The sequence below is a fragment of the Phalacrocorax aristotelis genome, chromosome 7 (genome assembly GCF_949628215.1).
Source record: "Phalacrocorax aristotelis chromosome 7, bGulAri2.1, whole genome shotgun sequence".
Lineage (NCBI taxonomy): Eukaryota > Metazoa > Chordata > Aves > Suliformes > Phalacrocoracidae > Phalacrocorax > Phalacrocorax aristotelis.
Genome location: NC_134282.1, coordinates 37,948,611 through 37,968,384, shown reverse-complemented (window position 1 = coordinate 37,968,384; position 19,774 = coordinate 37,948,611). Strand labels below are relative to the sequence as shown.

The following is a 19,774-nucleotide window of genomic DNA, read 5'->3' as shown; positions in this document are numbered from 1 at the left end:
GTGTTGATGTCTTATCATTGTTGTGTAGGTCTGCAAATCTGCATCAGATTTGATTATACTGCATGACAAATGAGAATGCTCTTTCCAGTTCTCAGCCAGCCTCACAGACCGCAACTACACTCTTGCAAAACTGCAGCCTCTAGGCAGCATATCTTGTTTGTTCAGGATAAGCCTGATCTAACTGCGATTTTTTTTTCTGTACTTCTTCACCTTTCATTTAAGCTCAAGTGAAGTTAAGCCTTTTCCTCAAAATTCTTTACCACTGAAATCATGACATGATACAGAGGAATTAGCTGAATAACCCAGTAAAGACACTTCTTAGCATAACCGCTATTTTTTACATCTGTACAGAGCGCTGAGGTGTGGGTGAAGTTAAGGAAGCAGGCTTAGAGCAACTGATTAAAGGGAGACAAAAACGGAGCCTACGTATAAAGCAGCATATCAGGAACAAGCAAAAGAGATAGCTATGTATTTTCAAAACATATTTGCAATAGATCAATTAAGGAATGAGTGCTTTTTGTGGAATTAGGAAGCAAGGATGACTAATAAGAAAATTATAGGATGCAAAAAGATAAATACGCTATTAAAAAACAGAAGTACAGAGTACCAATGTGCCAACCAAATGAAAAAAATATATTGCAAAACAGGAGCACAGATTGCAGGCACCTAACTCCTATCTTACTGTAAGACCAAAGCGTACGTTGAGGATATCTGTAATTAGCAGTGTCTTCTAAATGAAAATACAGTAAACGAAAGCTAGTCAGAAGAATGGGAAACGAAAGATGGTAGCTCATGTCCAGTTTCAAACATTAAGGATAATCAAAATGTTCCCATTCCAAACAAATATGAGCTGTTTATTTAAGGTAAAGGAGATGCAAAATCATGTGGGAGATTCCACAGCCCTCCTCTTGTCTCTCTGAAAAGAATTACAGGACTCTTTTCATTTAAATGTAAAGGTGTTTTTATAACAACAATATTAAATGCTGTAGCATTAGCTGGTCTGAATCCACTGAGCAACACAGCAAATCCTAACTGGTGAAACAATGACAAAAGAAAAGCCCAATTTGTACAGTGCTTTGTAAATCAGCACCCACTATGGCAATTTATCCCTCTGAGACTCTATGGGGCATGCCCAGAGCCTCTTCCTTTCCCAAATACTGCTCACCTGTATAAGGTTTCAGTTTAGTACTCCTAAATCACTGACTCCCTGAATCATTTGATATACTGGTTTTTTTATCACTATTCTTGATAGCATTTCTCCCACAGGTAGAGGACTCCAAGAATAGTCTTGACTAAAGATGGTGGCAGTGAAACTAGATTACAGGACTGGGTGAAAAACTGTCAGGGTTTTCTGCCATGATCTCTATTAGATCCACAATGTCTGACAGATAAAGGTTTTTAGAATTAACTACTGGCTCTGCCCATTCCGCATCCTGAAGCTAACAGCCAACCCTAATCAGCGTTGTCCTTAACACAACTGTACATCTTTGCCACAGACATCAATTAAGGATGAAATATTTCACTTTAGGCTATATATGGCCCTGTGACACTGTACAAGAATTCATTAGGAAGACTGAAAAGTCTAACATATGTCCTTTTTAAATTTTAATTGTTCTAAAATAAAACCTAAAACCTAAAGATAGTTTTAATGCAGAGCAGCCATGATTTCACAAACCTAACTGGAGATCTAACTGGGGCAGAGATGTTTGAAGCCCAGGTAAAGAGGGTCAAGATCATCTCTTTTCTTTGCACACACACAAATAGAAGAGAGTTGTTTGTTCATGTTTTGTCAATGTGTGCTTAAGAGGCCATATTCTTGTGTTTATCTATATTTCATTTGATAACTATATATCAGGTGATTATTGTAATTCATTAGTATTTCCTTATGGTATTTTTCTGGAGCTTCTTCCCAGGTGGCAAGACCTAACTATTCTTAGGATGATCACTGGACGCAATTGCTTCAAACAGTCACTGACAGCAATTGTGGTATTATTTCAGATGTACTTGCTGGCTGCAGTTACTGGACTCAATTTCCTCTCCTTTCTAGTGAATAATAAATTATAAGTTTATTTTGTTTTAAATCAGAAAGTGTTGGAAACAGCATAATAAGATATGACAGGTTATAGCAAAAGTCAACTCTTGAGAATTCGTTTATTTCCCCATGCCAAACTTGAAGATGCCATCAACTGAAATCCTCTATGCCAGTCATAAAATTTTAATGATCTAAACTAAAAATACTGGTACTATTTACCACTGTATTTATTTGTTTCTTAAAATGCTAGATTTAACACTACTAAAATAGATTGCAGATCGCAAAAGGCTGTCACTAGTATATTAATACTCCAATTCAGCATACGCATGAGCATCCAGTTCAGCTTGATGATAATTAATCAGTAATTTAGTCTCTTGTTTCTCACTGCCAAATGATAAATTAACTACTAGCTACGTTCATGGATGGAATATTAATTTATACAATGCCCTAGGGGTACTTCTATATGTAGTACAAGATGCCTCATGAAGAGATCTTATTCAAAGCTTTAGCAGAACTATGAAACAAAACAGAGAAAAGCTAGACAGGATCAGCTGTAACTATATTAAAACTGGAGATGCCTGTATTGGCAACTTTAGTAAGCACCACTGAGACATATAAGAAATTAAATTTAGACATCTCATGGAATAATGAATTCCTTTTTTAAATGCACAAAATCATGTACCTTTCCATGCAAAGAGTTTGTAAATTCAGGAGGTTTGTGACAAACACCTTGACTTTTTCAAGGTCAAATCACATTCTCCGAATATAGCACTGTATGTGTAATGGGGAAATTTGCCAGTTCTAGAAAGGAAGTTATTTTTTTCCCCTAGTTGCTTTGCAGTACCTATTGAAGCTTCCCACTACATGCATGAGGGCAGCAGGTGGAACCAGAGGTTCTGCCTCCAGTCTTGCCTGTTTCATCATCCCTTATATGCTGCAGACTTCATCTTGCAACATCTTTCAGCTTTCTAGTGCATGAAAATGACCTTTGCACAGGTGCAGAAATGATATGCAACTATTTGCCTCTTCTTTCTGGATTCTCTGTGTTTTTCTAGCCTTTGAATGTCAGACAAGACAGATGAAGTATTACTTTATAGTACAGGGGGAAGGAAGTTCCATGAAATACTAATAATCTTTGTGGCACTTGGCAGTACCAAAATCTGCTTAAGATGTATTATATTGCAAAATTACAGTATTACAGAATACACATTTCTGATTGAGTAGCACTGAAAACATAATAAAACTTGAAAGGGGAAATTCTGTCCTCAGTTTTTCATAGTCCGAAGAAAATTGAATACAGCATGAGCTCCTGGTAAGACTATGGGGGAGGACCTGCAGCCTCCCTGTAAAATACTAGATGGCGTTTTGGTAGCTCACAGCATCCCAGCCCAGAATGATCAAATCAAGGCATCTGGTCATTTGATTACAAATCACTTGAGTTCTGAGCCTATCAGCAATCAGGATCAGCTTTCAGCACAAGAAATACAGCATAGGAAAATGCTTGCCAAGAATAAGATGAAAACCACTGAGAATGAAACAGGATTATTTTCAAATTTCTAACATAATATTATTAAGTATTATGAAGCTTTCTCTCATAGGAATTTAAAAAATTCCTTCTCATTCTGAAATCAATCACTGCAACATACATAAAATAATTTCAAGCTTTAATTATGAAAGAATAGACAATGTATTTTGAAAGCAACATAAAGATTTAGCTAACTCAGGTATTTCAAGCAAGACTCACATTTTTATTTCACCTTCTGTTCTTGCATTTTAATGTTTTAAGCATCCTGCTTTATGAGAAGGTTACCACTTATTGCATGGCAAATCTCAGAGAGCTCCTGTTCTCTCTGGACCTGACAGTTCTGTCTCCAGTACTATCTGATAGGAAATAGCTGAGCTGATGTGAACCCTAGCAATGAATGGGGGCAGGGGAAAGCAGCTACGAGTACTGACTGCTAGACCTATGCAACTGAAGAATATTGCTTAGAAGAGAAGTGGCAGAATCTCATCAGTTGATGGCTTAAATATAGGCTACTACAGGGAATAAAGTACTTATATATCACATCATATTGTATGGAGCTGCCCCTACAGGAGTACAAAGAGCTTGTCTGCACAGAGTGTAAGACCTCATAAGCTACTGCAACGCATTTACAGTCACTTATCTTAGGTATCACGAGGCTTTGATGTTCTCAGTCACATCTTTTTTTACAACTTTTGCCAAGGCTTGGGGTCTCATTAGGCACACAGAGCCTAAGTTTGACTTCTTCAATCCAGATGCACGGTTTTTGGAAGGAAGAAGCATTGGATATGTGCTTGTGAACTTCAGCTGTTGTCCTTTTGGAAGGATAATCACTACATTTATCAGTAGAGGGCACAAGAAAACAGCAGTACTCATCAAACATGCATAAAACTATGGGAGAGCTCCCAAGGTGACTCCTCAACAAGCGACTAGGTTAGCATTATCTATTCCATTTAAACTAAAAAAAGTAAAGAAAAAAACAGCCCTGGACCTATCATATATAAAGCATATATAATATTGGTTTGATAAATACTATCTGTTTGAGATAAAATTCATTATATTAATAACTGCAGGATGTTTCAAACACTGTTATCTGAAAACCTGAATGCCTGAAGATGAGGATTTATAAATTGCAAATGAAAGAACTAGTCCCTAGTGATATCAGGCAAATGAACGGCATGTTTGGTAGATATTAAATCCTAAAGCATAAACAATCTCCTTAAACCTACATCTGTGAATCTTAACAGTGAACTTACAAAAATATCTGTCCCTTGTGCTCAGTAGAAAATAATTTAAGCAAAAAAACCATGAAAAGCAGGGTGGCCAAAATGCTCTTCATTAATGGGTTGTTCGAAACAGAGGACCTTGATGGAATTGACTTGATTTAGCTGTAAGTAAAAATGGCCCACCCTCCTACATGTTGCAATGCAATTTCAGCACATTTTTTAATGCCATTTAAGAAAAGCAATCAGCTATGGATGGATCATCCACAGTAACCAATATGTTGTAAGTGAGGATATAATCTTTTATCCTAAATTAGGGTAGGTGGAGTTTTACATTTAGGATGTTGTAGTTCCTTTGAACTCTGTTTCTTTGCAGCTTAGATTGTATGTCATACAGACAGATTTTTCAGCTTCCAAAAAAGTACCAAGCACTTACACAAATGTTTAAATCTTCCATGACAGCTGTAGATGCTTTGTACATCAAAGGTTCAGGATCTTATAGCTCTACCAGGAAGAGTTAATTAGTAAGGTAAATATTCAGAGAAAGCCTATTTCCAATTCTATTTAAGGACCTATTTCCAAATGTTACTGTAGTATCACATTAGGGAAGATGTAAATTGGGTCGAGTCAGACAGAGTTTTCTGAGATGTAAACTGTCTCTACTATTGTATTATCAATGCAAAGAATGACATTTTGGAAAAAGTCTTCTCTTCACCAAGTCAGTCAAAACCACTTGTCACACGATCTGGTACTTCATTTGCCTATTTCATTCTTAGTTTTTTATGTGATTTATCTATACTGCTATCACATCTTTCTCCCAAATCCATCTCTGTCTTTCCATTTTAAAGGAATCAAATAGGTTCTTGTTATCTGCTTCATATTTCATACCAGAATCCACAGATGTATGGCGTTAAGGGTCTTTTTTCCAGGTATCTAGCTGAGAGCAAGAATATGTATGTATGTATGTTCACGTAGATCCAGGTATGTAGCTACATATATATGCAGCGCAGTTAACCCTCTTCTTGGTTACTCAGATACTTCAGCTATGACTGCCTATAATTTACAGACAGATGACAAAGTGTCAATTAGGTAAAAGCTTTGAGCAGATAAAACAAATTACTACTCTATGCAGATTTCTACCCATGAAATTGCAATACCAAAGACAGCGATATTTTATTTTGGAGGATAGAGCTATGTTTTACTATTTTTTTTCTCACTCAATATCTTTTATTGCCTAAACAGAAGACTTCAAAGCTTTGTCTCTGTTCTGATGCTACTTAAAGAACAACGTTCATCTTTCAGTGAATACACACTTTCAAGTCCCTCCTAATTTCTAAAACTTGCCACTGTTTCTCTTTGGGGACCAATGAAGCTGAGTGGAGGGGCAGAGAAACAACCAGTGGTGCTTTATAGATTCTGACAGTAAGCTTTGGTAAGGAGACTGAGTCAGCTCCAAATACCAGCTTTAGGAAAGTCTTGGGGTTTCAGAGATACAACTCACCACTCAGGTACTCTGCAAATAGTAGTGATTGGTATAGAAGTCCACTCTGCTGTTTGGAAAATAATGAAATACCTTCAGGAATGGTTCAAAATGGAGGGTGTGAAATAACATTAAGGGTGAAGCACAATTTTTTAAAGGAATTTTCATCCTTTGGGATATAAGGGAACACTGTCTTCAAACTCATTACACACAATGTGTGTGGGTGAAATAAAATTTGTAATTAGCCTGCAGTTAAATTATTCTTTGAAAAAAACATAACTTTGCTTATCTCAACTGCCTACTCTAGTTTGAAAAAGTTTTTCAGTAAAGGTGGAGAGATCCTTTTCAAGCAATCCACAGGCAAAGCTCAAGTGAAATCCTTGACTGAACACACTTCTGTGCTGAAACTGTAGGTATTAGTTCTGTTGTTTAAAAGACTACACTTAAAGCCAGGAAGTCAGACATCATTAGCTGCCTATGCTCTAATGCACAAGTCTTATCCCATCAGATCCTAATGGCTTGTAAGGGAGAAGGGAGGCATGTGGATCTTGTCTACTTGGAGAAGTTGTTGAAAATTGAAGAACTAAGCTTCTTCAGACAAAGTAGGGCAACAACACACCGGTCTACTCCTGATCTTGGGTTGCTCTGGTAAGAGGAAGGATTGAATATTTATTAAAGTTTCTGACCATCTTTGGAAAAAGGCATCTTGATTTGATGTGATTTCTGTAGCAACACAATGGAATCTTTATGATTCAGGGGAAGATCAAACCAGTCTGTTGCTGGGAGATGAAACCCCAATACATGAATCACTTCTGAGCAGAGTTCCCCTTATAACATCAGCCAACGTAAAGTCTGAGGAACCATTTATTTCCCTTTAGACTTTCATGATGAGAACTGAATGTTTATCTCACTTTTGCCAAGTCATTATAGGGAGAGCAACTGTTTCAAACACTGGAGACTCTAGATCCTGCACTCTACAGGTGTGTGATAAAGCTGAAATACTGTTGTTATGAAAATAAAAGAAAACACAAATATTAGAGCAGAAATTGTAGATCAGACTGGTATGAGGCTTTGGCAGTTCGTACTATGCTCTTTGTATCTTTTTAGACAATACCTCTTGAATAGTCTTTGACTGCATGCACATCATTCTTCCAGGCTCAATAACTACTTCAAGAAATTACAGCAGACAATAGCTGGCTGTGTCATCTTTGTCTTCTCTGCCATCCTGTGCTCTGATAGAGATGGGAACATTGAGAGTTCTAGTGCTCTATCAAAATCCTAACTATTTGGAGATTTTAAGCCTGGGTTTGGGGTTGATTTTTTTAAGTTTTTCTTCACACACATGTAGATAGACTTTCCCTATCAGTCATTGACAGGCTAAGTAGGCAACAACGCAGCATGGAACAGGAAGAAGGATGGAAACTCACTGTTCTGCAATATTCAAAAAAGTATTAATACAGCTTCAGCCATTCTCATTAGTAAGCATACCCTGTGGTTGAGTAAGATGCAGTGTCAGCAGGGTTAATTAGATCTATAGTTGGCCTAAACAAGAGATTTGTTTTGGACTGCAGCTGGCCTAACTGCAACATGTAAAATCATGGTATCACACGGAAAAAACTAATATGTAACAGACCTATAGGATAAAAGGCATTAATCCTGCAGTGCAAGGCTGCTGTGCGCCAGTGCAAGGGAAGGTTATAGCTGGGTGGCCCCATGGAAGACATACCAGAAGCCTCACGCTCTGTATCTGCCTATTACCTTACTTGTGTCACATTGGCCATCAGTGACTAGGTGAATATTATTGAAGCTTTAGAGACAGATATATATAAAAGCTAGTATGAAAACAAGAATTTCTCCTGCATTTTATTTAATTTGTCATAAGACAATTCTGTTTTGCTTAACAAATTTAAATAAACAATACATTTTTAGGCTCTCAGTAAATGTAGCTATGCATTTAAGTAACACTTTCAAGAATTAATTCTTTTCCTTTCCAAATGAAATAGTTGACACATCCCTGAAACATCTTGCCTGAGATATCACATTGATACATTGTGGGTCAGTCTATTTTGTATTTATCTATGAATCTTCCAGTTTAGTACTCTGCATCTCTCATCACTAAACATACAGTAAGTAGCAACTAAGGCAACAACGTAAATGGCAATATCAGTCTTGCTAATACTTATTCTTCAGTGTTTTGATTTTTTTGTTCTTAAATAGATTGGTTCATCTTCAACTGATGCACCATTTTAAGTGATAATTATAGACATATCTATTATTCCAAGTTTTCAGTAAATGTTTATTCTGCGTGTTATCGGTTAAATCTTGTGTTTCACACCCTACCTCTACCATAATATGAGGTTATATTGGCTCTGTACCACGTTTTTACACTCTTGCAATATTCTTTTCCTCTATCAGATAAATGTAAACAGAAGATACCAAACCATCGAGTCTAGATAGGTCAGTCTTTTGAGCAATGAGTCTACTGCTGTCTTTGTAAATGTCTACCACAAAGGGGTGCCGTACACTTAGTTGGCTCATAGGCTCCACTACAATAAATATTTTTAATTTTTTTCAAGGACTTTCATTTCATTCAGGATGCTACTATGTTATTTAGTTTAGTTCCACCTGTATGGTAAACTTCAAACTTTACTGTTTAAAAATTCCTGTTTGAATTTCCCCCATTGCTTGTCTTTATGATATGTGAGTCTTCAGCATGCATCCTGTGATAGGGAGCCTGGCATGCAGCTCAGCAAGACAAACAACTCCTGCTGAGCCTCACAGGCCTCCCAGGACAATCTGAAGAAGAGAGGAGGAGGAACAACTACTACCAGTCCAGCCTGAGGAGATGACAGTCGTTGTGTTGATGGGACCAACATGTTCCAAGTTGTCGACCAGACAGCAAGGTTCAACCTCAGTTGTCAGCCCCAGCACAAGTCACAAGCTCATCCGATGATGAGAGAGATAACATCTTAAAGGCAATATGGATTTCATCCTGTCAAAAGACAAGATTCATGGTGCCAGGGCATGGGGAGGGTGGTACACTTAGAGCAGCAGTACATAGATTTCCTGTTTCCCAACCTTGCAATGGTATTTACCAGTACTATGGAAGGTTAGTACATTACCTTAATTACTGGATTAATTTAATTAGGGTTTTCATTACAGAGATGAAAATATGTAATACCATGGACTATTTCTGGATAAAACAGCTGGTTCAGACACGCTGGATGGCATTTGGCTTGTTTATGTTTATTAAGAGTAGTTATAAAAATGTTAAGTACTATCAGAAAGAAAACCAATAACTAAAGCTTATGTCATTCAAACAGATGCTGGTTAATATTAAGGAACTTATTTCCACTACAACTGCTGTAGCACTGCTAATCACAAGAATTCCAAAATTATTTAAAGGTATCATATTGTCCACAGATGGTTAAAGTACACATTCACAGTTTCTTCATTCCTGGAGCCTGCATGAAAAGAAACTCAAAGCTGCAATTCTCATATACCAACAGCTGGAGCCTTAACTAAACCATGAAATATCATAAGACTCACAATACTAAAAAGTGTTAATAACTCTAAGTTAAATCAGTGTTGATTCAAGAATAAGCCAGAGATTTTTCTAAATTGTGATTTAAAACCTCCAAAACAAATACGGAGATACGCACAGGGAAAAAAATAATACCATCACAAAGGAAGTAGCACTGTAATAAATAACACACACACACACTCAGTTTTCGCTCATTTCAGTCTTTAGGAAGCAAAGCATAGATTACTAGGGTTCTTTACTATGTTTTGTACAACATACCTTCTCATGAAGCAAATCATTCTTGTACCAAAATGTGAGAAAGGTGTTTGTATGACAGAAAGCAGATCAGCTGACAGTTTGTTATTCTCCTAAATGCTACTGTCCGAAGCAAGCACCAAATTAATATAGTCCCATGGATAAACCTTTAGGCAACTATTTTGGAGATCTTGCTACTAACTCCTCGTTCAGTCACCCAGCAGGGTGAATGATTCCAGGCAAGCCATTTCAGTGACTCCCTATATGTAAAACAGGGCCATCAAATTTATTTCCTTTGCTTTGACACTTTCTGATAAGTTCAAAAGCTAAATTTTACTTAGCATGGCAGTACAAAAGAATTACAGTACCAATATATACATCTTATGCTGCAATAAAACTGACACCAGGTTTTCTTCCCTAGAGTAATGTAATCTTAACACCACTTTTTTTCCCCCAAATCATTATTTCTAGTTAGATCATCTGCTAGTTGGTGGGCCCAGTTATGATGCATATGAGTTGAATAATAAATGGAGGACAAATATCAGATGAAACACATGCTGTAGAGATAATTTATTATCACTGCAGATAGCACATCTATTCCACACCTAAAACCCCTAAGGTGGTCTCTTTCCAAGTACTGAAAACAGCAAGTATCACAACAGACACCTTCTGTGCCTTTTACTTAGGGAAGAACAGAGGGAGATTTCCACCTACCATTGAAAACACAAAGAAACCCCTTTATTGCTAAAAACAAACAAACAAACAAACAAAAACAACAAAAAAACCACGCACACACAACAAAAAAAAAACAACCCAACCAAAAAAAACACACAATTGACCTAAAGGCACACTCCTGGTACCACACAGGTATTTTCATGGCAAGTCGTCTATCTAGAAAGCAGGCGGTCATTTACCAGAATTAAGAACTCTGCCACCACCAACCTTTACAATACTGGGATCAGAAATGCAATGCAAATCAGTATTTACTAGGAAGTATTCCACTCCACTGCTCATTTGATGCCTCTGATGCAGCAATGAGCATGGAATTTCTAATCACCAACAGAATTCCTTCCCTTTCTCTCTATCGTCCAGTATGTGACAGCTCTTATCTCCTGGGCCATAATATGTCAAATACTTCTACATAATTAAAGCCACACTGATTCACTGGCTAAGAATATCACAGGGATAAGTTTCTTTTTAAAGCTGCCTTACTCTAATCAAGAGTTGCCTTCCAGTAACACAAGATTTTGTGCCTAAAGGACATTATATATGTGTGTATAACATTCCTTTCTCCTCCACAAAACAGCAATAACAAAAAATATCATTATACTTTGATTTCCCTTTGTAGTGCTAAATGAAAGACTACGAAGGATGGCAACTGAGGTAGGCAAAATGCACATTTTTGTTAAGTATTGAAACTATAATTTATATTCCTCCCTGGATATAAACCTTTATTGCACTACCAAACAGAATCTTTCCATATTTCATTCATCTTTGGTTCATTCATCTCTCAGATTTGTTATTATGGTGGGGATTATTTAGGAAAGAAAATAAAAATCTGTAGAGGTCAAAAATACATGAACAAATTGGTGACAAGGCTTATGTCTTGTCAGGTTATTTTATATTTTAATGTACTGTTAACAGTTCATTCTTTTTACATGCAAATCTGTTAAGGGTAAATTTAAATATCAAGCCAAGCAATTCTGGTGGCATGGCAACAACATGCTATGCTGCATAGTAAGAATTTGGAACTGAGGCAAGTCTTTGCTTCTTACCCATACTGGATCAGTTTATGAGTAGAAATATTTGTGTTCTTTGTGTAACTGCTTTTATGACTATTCCTGCATTAGTAGTTGCAGTGGTCTTTGAAACTCAAGACAACAGAGCAACCTTGTGAAACCTGGTAGCGGTCAGGCTGGCCATCCTTAATACACAGAGAAGGTACAGATTAGAAGAAAACATTTGTTAAAATATGGTTAGTAACAGTAACCTCTTTCTCAGGAAAGAGATTTGGTGTGGATTTGAGGAGTATAGCAGCTCTGAAGTAATCTTGCTTCTGAACAAGAAACAAGCAATCCCACCTCCATGCACTCTCCCTGATGTCTTGAAAGGCATCTCTCTTGGCTTTTAGAGTATGAGTTTTGAGGCTTATTTTAAGATTTCACTAAACCAAAAGGGTGTATTTACCCTTGCTCTGAAATTATATTTTTGTGGTAGCTGGTAACAGTGATTCTAGAGTAACATCAATTGCTTGATGTCATTTCACTCTTGGTGATAAGGGGAAAAAAAAATCCTATGTCATTCCAGAAAAGAATCTGGTCTGTGCAACATTCATTCTCTTCAGTTGCTCCAGTTGCTTCAGTAACCAGGCACTCAGGAATGTATTACCATTTTGCTGGGGCAGGAAAAGGCAACATTAACTAGAACTTCTGAGACTCCCTAGAAAGACAGGCTAACCACTGAAGTACAGCAGATGATCTTCTGATTTTGAAAGGCACAGCAGGCAACACAAAGTCCACCCAAGTACCTTTGCTTCTGTCTAATGGATGAAGGCAGTAAATATGAGGAGGGCTGTGTAGGAATCTTATTTATTTCTCTTTCTCTCACATACAGATCAGCTATTTCACTGAACCTCAACACTGAATACCAAACATGGCTACTCCTTCTGGGAGGTTCTTATAATACTGTTTAGATGGGTGCTGTCCTTGCAGAACTTGGGCTTCTCACCCTATGTTAGAGCTTGTATAGCAGGGGAAAAAATGCTGTTTAGAAACACTTGTCTAAACATTTTTTGAACAATTGAGCACCAAAAAAGACAGACATAGAGCCTCAATGTTTTGCTCCTTCATAGTTGTTTATCCTGGTTTAATGCAGACAACACACTGATGACTTCATAGTCTTGTGTTTCTTACAATCTGAGGCAGGTATCACCTTGCCTTTGGAGTTGCAGCTAATGTTTCATCCAGGCTCCCTACTTCTACCTAAACATTCACTCTTTTGGAGCCTACACTTCAAAAATTTCTGCCACTTCCTCTTCCTCCTCAGGGAGTTTTCATATACAGACATACCACTACCACCACCACCAATACAGATATTGCCTTGTTTCCCTTCCTCCTTCTTTCCTCCCATGTCCTCTTGCTTTCCAATATGCTAATTTTATTTCTATAACCAGTTTAGAACTTCTAAGGTAAGTCAGCACTTATAGGTCTAAAGGCTGTAGAAAGATATATAGAAAGATATGTAGAAAGATAAGCTTTCTCCAAGTTTTATTACCATAACCACTTTGAAAGTGCCTGCCCTGTCACAAATGCTTTGTGAACCAACAAGAGTTGGTTCCACCTGGCTTTTGATGCACTTTGTTTCTTCCTTAGTATGAATTGCTGTAATGACTTCATTTTCCCTGTGACTGAGGATTTCTGGGTGCTACAGGCTCACTTTGCACAAGACCAGTGGTCTTATGCACGGCAGGATGCCTAAGACATCCCTTCCAAGGCCCTTAAGGGATTCGTCCATGTGATTCTCCCAAAGATAGGCACAGTTTGTTTGTAAAGAATTGAGGTGACATTGTCACTGCTGCCTATTGCTAGTTTGTAGTGCAACTAAGGTTTACATCAACTGTTAGAACCCGAAGGTATGCAAGGTCTTCTACATTTATTCCTATGCTTCCTTCTTCAGCAGCTTATCCAGAGGAGCAGACTACACAGTGATCCCAGGGGATCATTCTGATGTCATTCCTAAAACCTCTTTCCGTGGACTCAGGCTCTTAACACAGTGAGATGGAATGATGGAAGTCTATACATAAAAATATTAATTCTCCATCTCTGTTTATCTGCTAAAATATGAATTTTCTGTTCAATTTTTACTGGAATTACTATCTCACTAAATCCCCCAGAGAACCCTGCAGTGTCATGCTAAGATAATAATTTGGCTGTCACTCACAACAAATCCAAAGTCGAACAACTGGAAAGCAGAGATGACTCTTCTACAGTCACTGCAAGAAAAGTACCTTACTGGAGAAGATGGAAATTAACCCAAAAAGCCCTATGTTCCTGTGTTAGATAACATCGCTTGGCACTCTGGACTATAGTAGTCAAGCATCTAGATCCACACACCCACCAGAACAGTGTCACCACTCATGGTTAGTGTTACAAAACTATTATGTTGGGTTGTAAGCTGTTTGTTTGCTTTTAAGATGTTGCTATACTCGTGATAGTAAGAAGTAACTTGCCTGCTATGACCACATAACAAAATCTTAGCTAAATCTAATCACCGTACTCAGGCAAAAGAATTTCACAAAATTCTTCAAGGATTAATCTTATGAACTCTTAACACACAAAGGTAGATGATGTATGAAAGAAAAACTTGCAAGGTCAGGCTTCTTTCTTGTAGAAACCTTTTAGGAATAAAATCAGCAGATTTCACTCTTCGAAAATGATCAAGGTTACAGTACAATTGACTTGGGGAGAGGAACTTCTGCAAAGGTTGTAGCTGACCAGTACATCTGTGAGGGGGATCTCTCAGAAAGTAAAAGGAAAGACAGAAGTCTAGAAATAATGCTAGCTGGTGACATGATCACAAATATTCCTAACATCAATGCACAAAATGAAGTTCAAAACCTACTTCATTCAATTAATAGAATGGAAATATTCAACCTGCTTTTAAGTAATAAAACAATAACAAGTTATTCCTATATGGCTGAATCTTCATTACTAAGTCTGTAACTAGAAGGGCTATTTTCTGAAGGAAATATCATATTAATGGTTCAAAACAGACAACTATCACAAGATACTCCTCCATGCAGCTCCCACTGGTAGCCCAGATGGATATTAGTGGATGTCTGCATTGCAGAAGTACTGCTATTTGAAAATCCTTATCTAGACTACAAACCTCACACTGGTTATAACTGACATATTTCTCCATTCCAACACTTTAGTATACCTTTTTGCCAACTTTCCTTTCCTCTTAATTTACTTCTGTTTCAAAATGATCCCTTCATGTATGAGTATTCTTCAGAGTATGCATCTGCATCTCCAGCAATATTTCATGCAACCTTATCATCTGAGAACAATGACACTTCTTCCTTGTCATCCCTACCTACAGGGCTTCGAGTTGTCCCTCGTTTGCTTAGGTGGGAGTACCTATTAATCCCAGAGTTTTCGGTACCAGTCTCTGCTCAGCAATGAGTTACTCCTCTTGAAGTGCAAGTCACCTTCCTCTGCTGCAGCAGGTGAATAAAGACAGTAAGTACTGCAACACAAAGGAAAGGAATGTCATGTACTCAAATGACAGAGCATTTACCTATACCTATTTTTGCCAGCTTTATAAGACCTTTCTTCTGGAAAATAGTATCATTAGCCAAGATGAGACTTAAGTTCAGACAAAACTGAGAATTGGAATGAAAGCCCTCTTCTCATGGATGCCATGATAAAGCCTAAGCACTGCATGTTCAGCTCCCACAGGCAGCACAGCCTAAAGCACTAAACACTTCAAGAAAAACATGGTGTTTTCTTGAGCTGCTTTTCACACAGCCCTCAAGGCAAAATGGGTCCTCAGGAAAAAAAAAAAGAATCTTACATTTTAATGCTCTCTCCAGTAGACTAAAAGCATTTGCAAGTATCTAAAGTACTTATAATGAACATTTGACTCAGCAATTGCACGTTTTGTGGAGTGTCTAAAAACTAGTGAATTCTGCTTCCAGCTCTTCCTCTTAACTTGTGAAGCGCATGTGACTGCAAGTGCTTTATTTTCTCCAGCTATAAAAGCTGGAGGTTCTTGCTTGCAAGAAGTGTGTTATTTCTTTTGTTTATTTCTACATTAAAATAAAAATATTTCAAGCAAATATTTCTTCCTTGGGAGGCTTATAGTAAGCTATTAGTTTGTACTAATCTACTATTACACAGGTAATAGAGGCCAGTGTATCATACTGATATTATACTCCATCTTTGCTGAGATGGATTAGCCCTAGAATGGAAGCCCTAGTTCTTTCTAAAAAAATTCGGACTTCTGGAAACTTGTCTGCTTCTTGTATCACATACGGATAGGCACAAACATACAACTGTTCATAGGGTCATAGAACAATTCAAGTTGCAAAGAATATTAGAGGTCTCTTGTCCAACATTCTGCTCAAACCAGGATCATCAGTGAGGCCTGATCAGGTTGCTCAGGGCATTACCCAGTCTGGTCTTAAAAACCTCCAAGGACGGAGACCACACAACCTCTTTGGGTTACCTGTTCCCATGTACGATTGTCCTTGGGGGGAAAAGGTTTTATTTATATTGAGTCTGAACCTCTTGTTTCAACACATGCCTATTGTCTCTCAGTCTCTGCCACATACCACTGTGATGAGTCTGGCTCCACTTCCCTGAACACCTCCTTGTACGTACAGGAAGGCTGCTGTTAGGTTCTGCCAAAGTCTCCCCTTCAGCAGGCTGAGCAAGCACCCCTTCACCCTCTCCTCACAGTGCCTGGCCTCCAGCCCCAACCACTTTGGTGGCTTCTGCGGAACTACAGTTCATTATCATCTTCCTTGTACCAGGGAGCACCAAAACTGGATGTGGTCTACTGAATGAGTAGAGGGGGGTAATTACTTCCCTTGATCTACTGGCTGCATTCTAGTTCATACAGACCAGGATGTTCCTGGCTATCTTTGTTGCCATGGTACATGGCTGATGCACGTGTAGCTTGCTGTCCACCAGAACCTCTGGGCCATCTTGGCAGGGCTGCCCCCTAGCCTCTATCGTTGCAATGGCTTAAAGCATAAAAGCATTGCCTTGTTTATTTAGACACAGATCACAAGGGAAATGGATACAAAAAGTCTGCAAAAGCACCTAAAAGTTGCTGTGTTCAAAGGCTACAACCAACATTTTGTTCTGGACAAAACCAGGATCTTCCATATTTCTCTCTGTGAGCTGGTAGCCTGGAACAGAACACTTCTTGCTAGATTTCTCTACCCTCAGCACAGGAATGTAAACTGGAAGAGGCTTAAACCACAGTTTATTTTTTAGCAAATGTTCTTATCAGAAAAGCTGGAGAGATGGTAAAATTATGCTTCTTGAAGTGCTTCCTCATGTTCACAGGCTTAAGCAAAGGCCACTTTTTAAAGACCTAGCCCTTGTTTAAATTCATGTCCAGTCTCCAAGCTGAACTAGCACTAACGAAGTAACTGTACAAAAGATGCTTTTCAAGATTCTTCCTTAGAATTGTAAGCCTTTGACCAAAAAAACTGAGCAGCTATGGCCTTTTCAAGAACACTTTTCCTTTCCTGTCAGAGGATCAAGGGGAAGCAATAATGCAGCTGCTGATTAGAGGCAACACTGCATTTTTTAAAATTCCTTTAAATATTTCCGAGTGTAGATACGGGCTAAACTATCAGAGAATTTAGGGTTAGGAAGTCTGATAATCAAGGTTTACAAAGACAAGTCTGCAGCCTGAAATCCTATGAGCCCAAAGTGGAGTAAGGACGGTGGCTTCCCCTTTAGTAGTTTAGTACCCATAGAACAACATGTGGAAATATGTCCCATACACAGGAGAATCTGGACTATACAGTGATAAATTACAATCTTATGCTTTAACATAAACTTCAATCTCACACTTTTCAGTGTACAGATAATCAGCACATACTGCATTTTTACTTAAGTGGCAATAAAGAATTACACTAAAATTCCTCCTTTTAAAAATTATCCTATGTGGAAATACTATTGCTTACACACAACCACATAAAACTACGATAGCAGTTGTTTCTGTTTTTCAGTTCTGCTGGTTAAGTAACAAGGGATTCTGTGGTAACAGGCATAATACACAATATACCTTTTCTGCAAATGGATTTCCCAGCCCCTCCTGAGAGATTACAGGGTGGCCTTAACCAGGTAATACAACAGAAACACTACCTGTATTTTTCACCCAAACTGGTCACAGTAATTTAAGACTTTCCTTAACCATCATTGCAATACACATTATCTCTGTACTATGACCATTGTATGATCTCTTGTCTTTATTTAAACTTCATTTCTTGTATGCCCTCACTCGCATGCAACAACCATCAAAACGACATTGAGGATCCAAAGTACATAAATCTGAAAGTGCAGACTGCTAGCTGAGGCAAAATAAGCCCGTCTTTGCCTTTCCAAGATGCAGCTCCAAACGCAGCATTCCCTTCCTCTCCCCCACACCCACCCCTTTTGTTATGACAATACAAAACCCCCCCAACGTATTCAAAAAACTGTTCAAAAAGGGGAAAACAGACCATGCTATGATGTCTCATGCTGTTTATCCCAACAAAAATCAAGTATTCGCAATTGAGAAGCTTTTTCCCTCCAGAACTCACGATGAAGGAAATGGGAACAGAATGGATCAAAAGCTCTGATCCATTTGCTACACTGGAGGCATGAAATGAGAAACAAATACAAACTCTTAGTGGTGCTGCATTACATGAGGGCTCCTCTCGCATTTCTTTTAACTCTATTAAGACAGACTCTTAAGCCTCCCGCCCTCCCACAAAACACAGACATTATGCATATGTTGCATCGCCGATCCCTGCATTACCGAAGGCAGACGTTACGGCAGGGCTGAGGTGAGGCGGCCGGGATGGCGGGCTGAGACGGGGGGCTCGCAGCCCTCCCGAAGCACCCATGTCCCCAGCGGCATCCTGGCTCTCGGGAGACCCTGCCAGCTCCCCAATGGCTGGCAGGAGGCGGTGGCGGCGCGGATCCTCCGCCGCCGCCTCCCCGCCACAGCGGGCAGAAGAGATGCTCCGTGCCAGCGGGGACATGCGGGCGTGCAGCAGCCCCCGGTGCCGGAGCCCCCGCCGCCGCGCCGCCCACCGCGACCGCACCGGCGGGCGACGCCATGCCGGAGGGGCTCCCCTTCACCCCGGCTCCCCGTCCCCTGCGGGTAGTTCGGTTGCCAGGGTGGGGATGAGGCGGGGGTAGCTGCTCGCGGGGCGGGCAGCCCCCGGCCCTGATTTCAAGGGGAGCGATGTTCGCGCGGGGCGGAGGCGGCGGCGCCCCCTCAGCGCCCGCCCTGCCCCGCGGGCTCCCCGCTCCCCGGAGGGGACGAGCAGGGATGCTGCCGCCCCACCCCCGGCGGAGCCGCCGGTCCCCGCGACGACACCGGCCGCCGGTCCCCCGCCCTGCGCCCCCACTCCTTACCCCTGCTGGCAGCGGCGGTGCCGGTCCCCACCCCGCGCCGCGGCGGCGACACGGGGGCAGCTGCAGCCGCTCTTTTGTGTGCCTGCCTCGGTGCCACACACCGCGACGGCTGGAGGGCCCGGGAAGCTGCGTGAGAGCATACCGCCGCCCGCCCGGGAACCTGCATGGCGCATAGCCCAGCCGCCGCGGCGCCTCAGGGGGCCGGCCCGGCCCGGCCCGGCGTCCCCCGCCTCTTCTCCGCACCGACTGAGCCCGCCCGCCCCGGGCCGCTGCCCCTACCCTGCGGTTGCCCCCGGCCCTGCCTGTCAGCCTTCGTGCCTCGAAGCGCGGGCGTTGCTCTCTGCTCGCAGGGTCCTCCTTGGCCTGCTCCCAGCGAGGTTGGAAGGGGTAATGGCAGAACTCCCTGCACTGTCTCACAGAGGGCCGGTGAGGTGATGCCGTGTTTGTGTGCCCCCGAGTTTCCCAGAAAAGGGCACAAAAAGTGGGTGGCTTGGTGATATGGACTGCCACTGATACTGGAGGCTGGGAGCCCCGCTTTGCACAAGCACGACACGTGCTGGTGGAGGAGCTTGCCCAGACCTGGATACTGAGGA

General features: G+C 40.3%; 1 protein-coding gene across 7 annotated transcripts in view; it reads right to left on the bottom strand.

Annotated features, from left to right (window-relative positions):
* APBA2 (amyloid beta precursor protein binding family A member 2) overlaps window positions 1-19,292 on the bottom strand; it is a 100,705-nt gene extending 81,413 nt beyond the window's left edge. For 2 of the 7 annotated variants that reach the window (XM_075100175.1, XM_075100182.1), the window contains exon 1: window positions 15,130-15,219. The gene's annotated coding sequence lies outside the window, so the exon portion shown is untranslated. Of the gene's footprint in view, window positions 1-15,129; window positions 15,283-19,181 lie in introns of those variants that run through there. The other 5 variants (XM_075100179.1, XM_075100181.1, XM_075100176.1 and 2 more) reach the window with 5 other exon arrangements.
* Window positions 19,293-19,774: the final 482 nt, after the last annotated feature.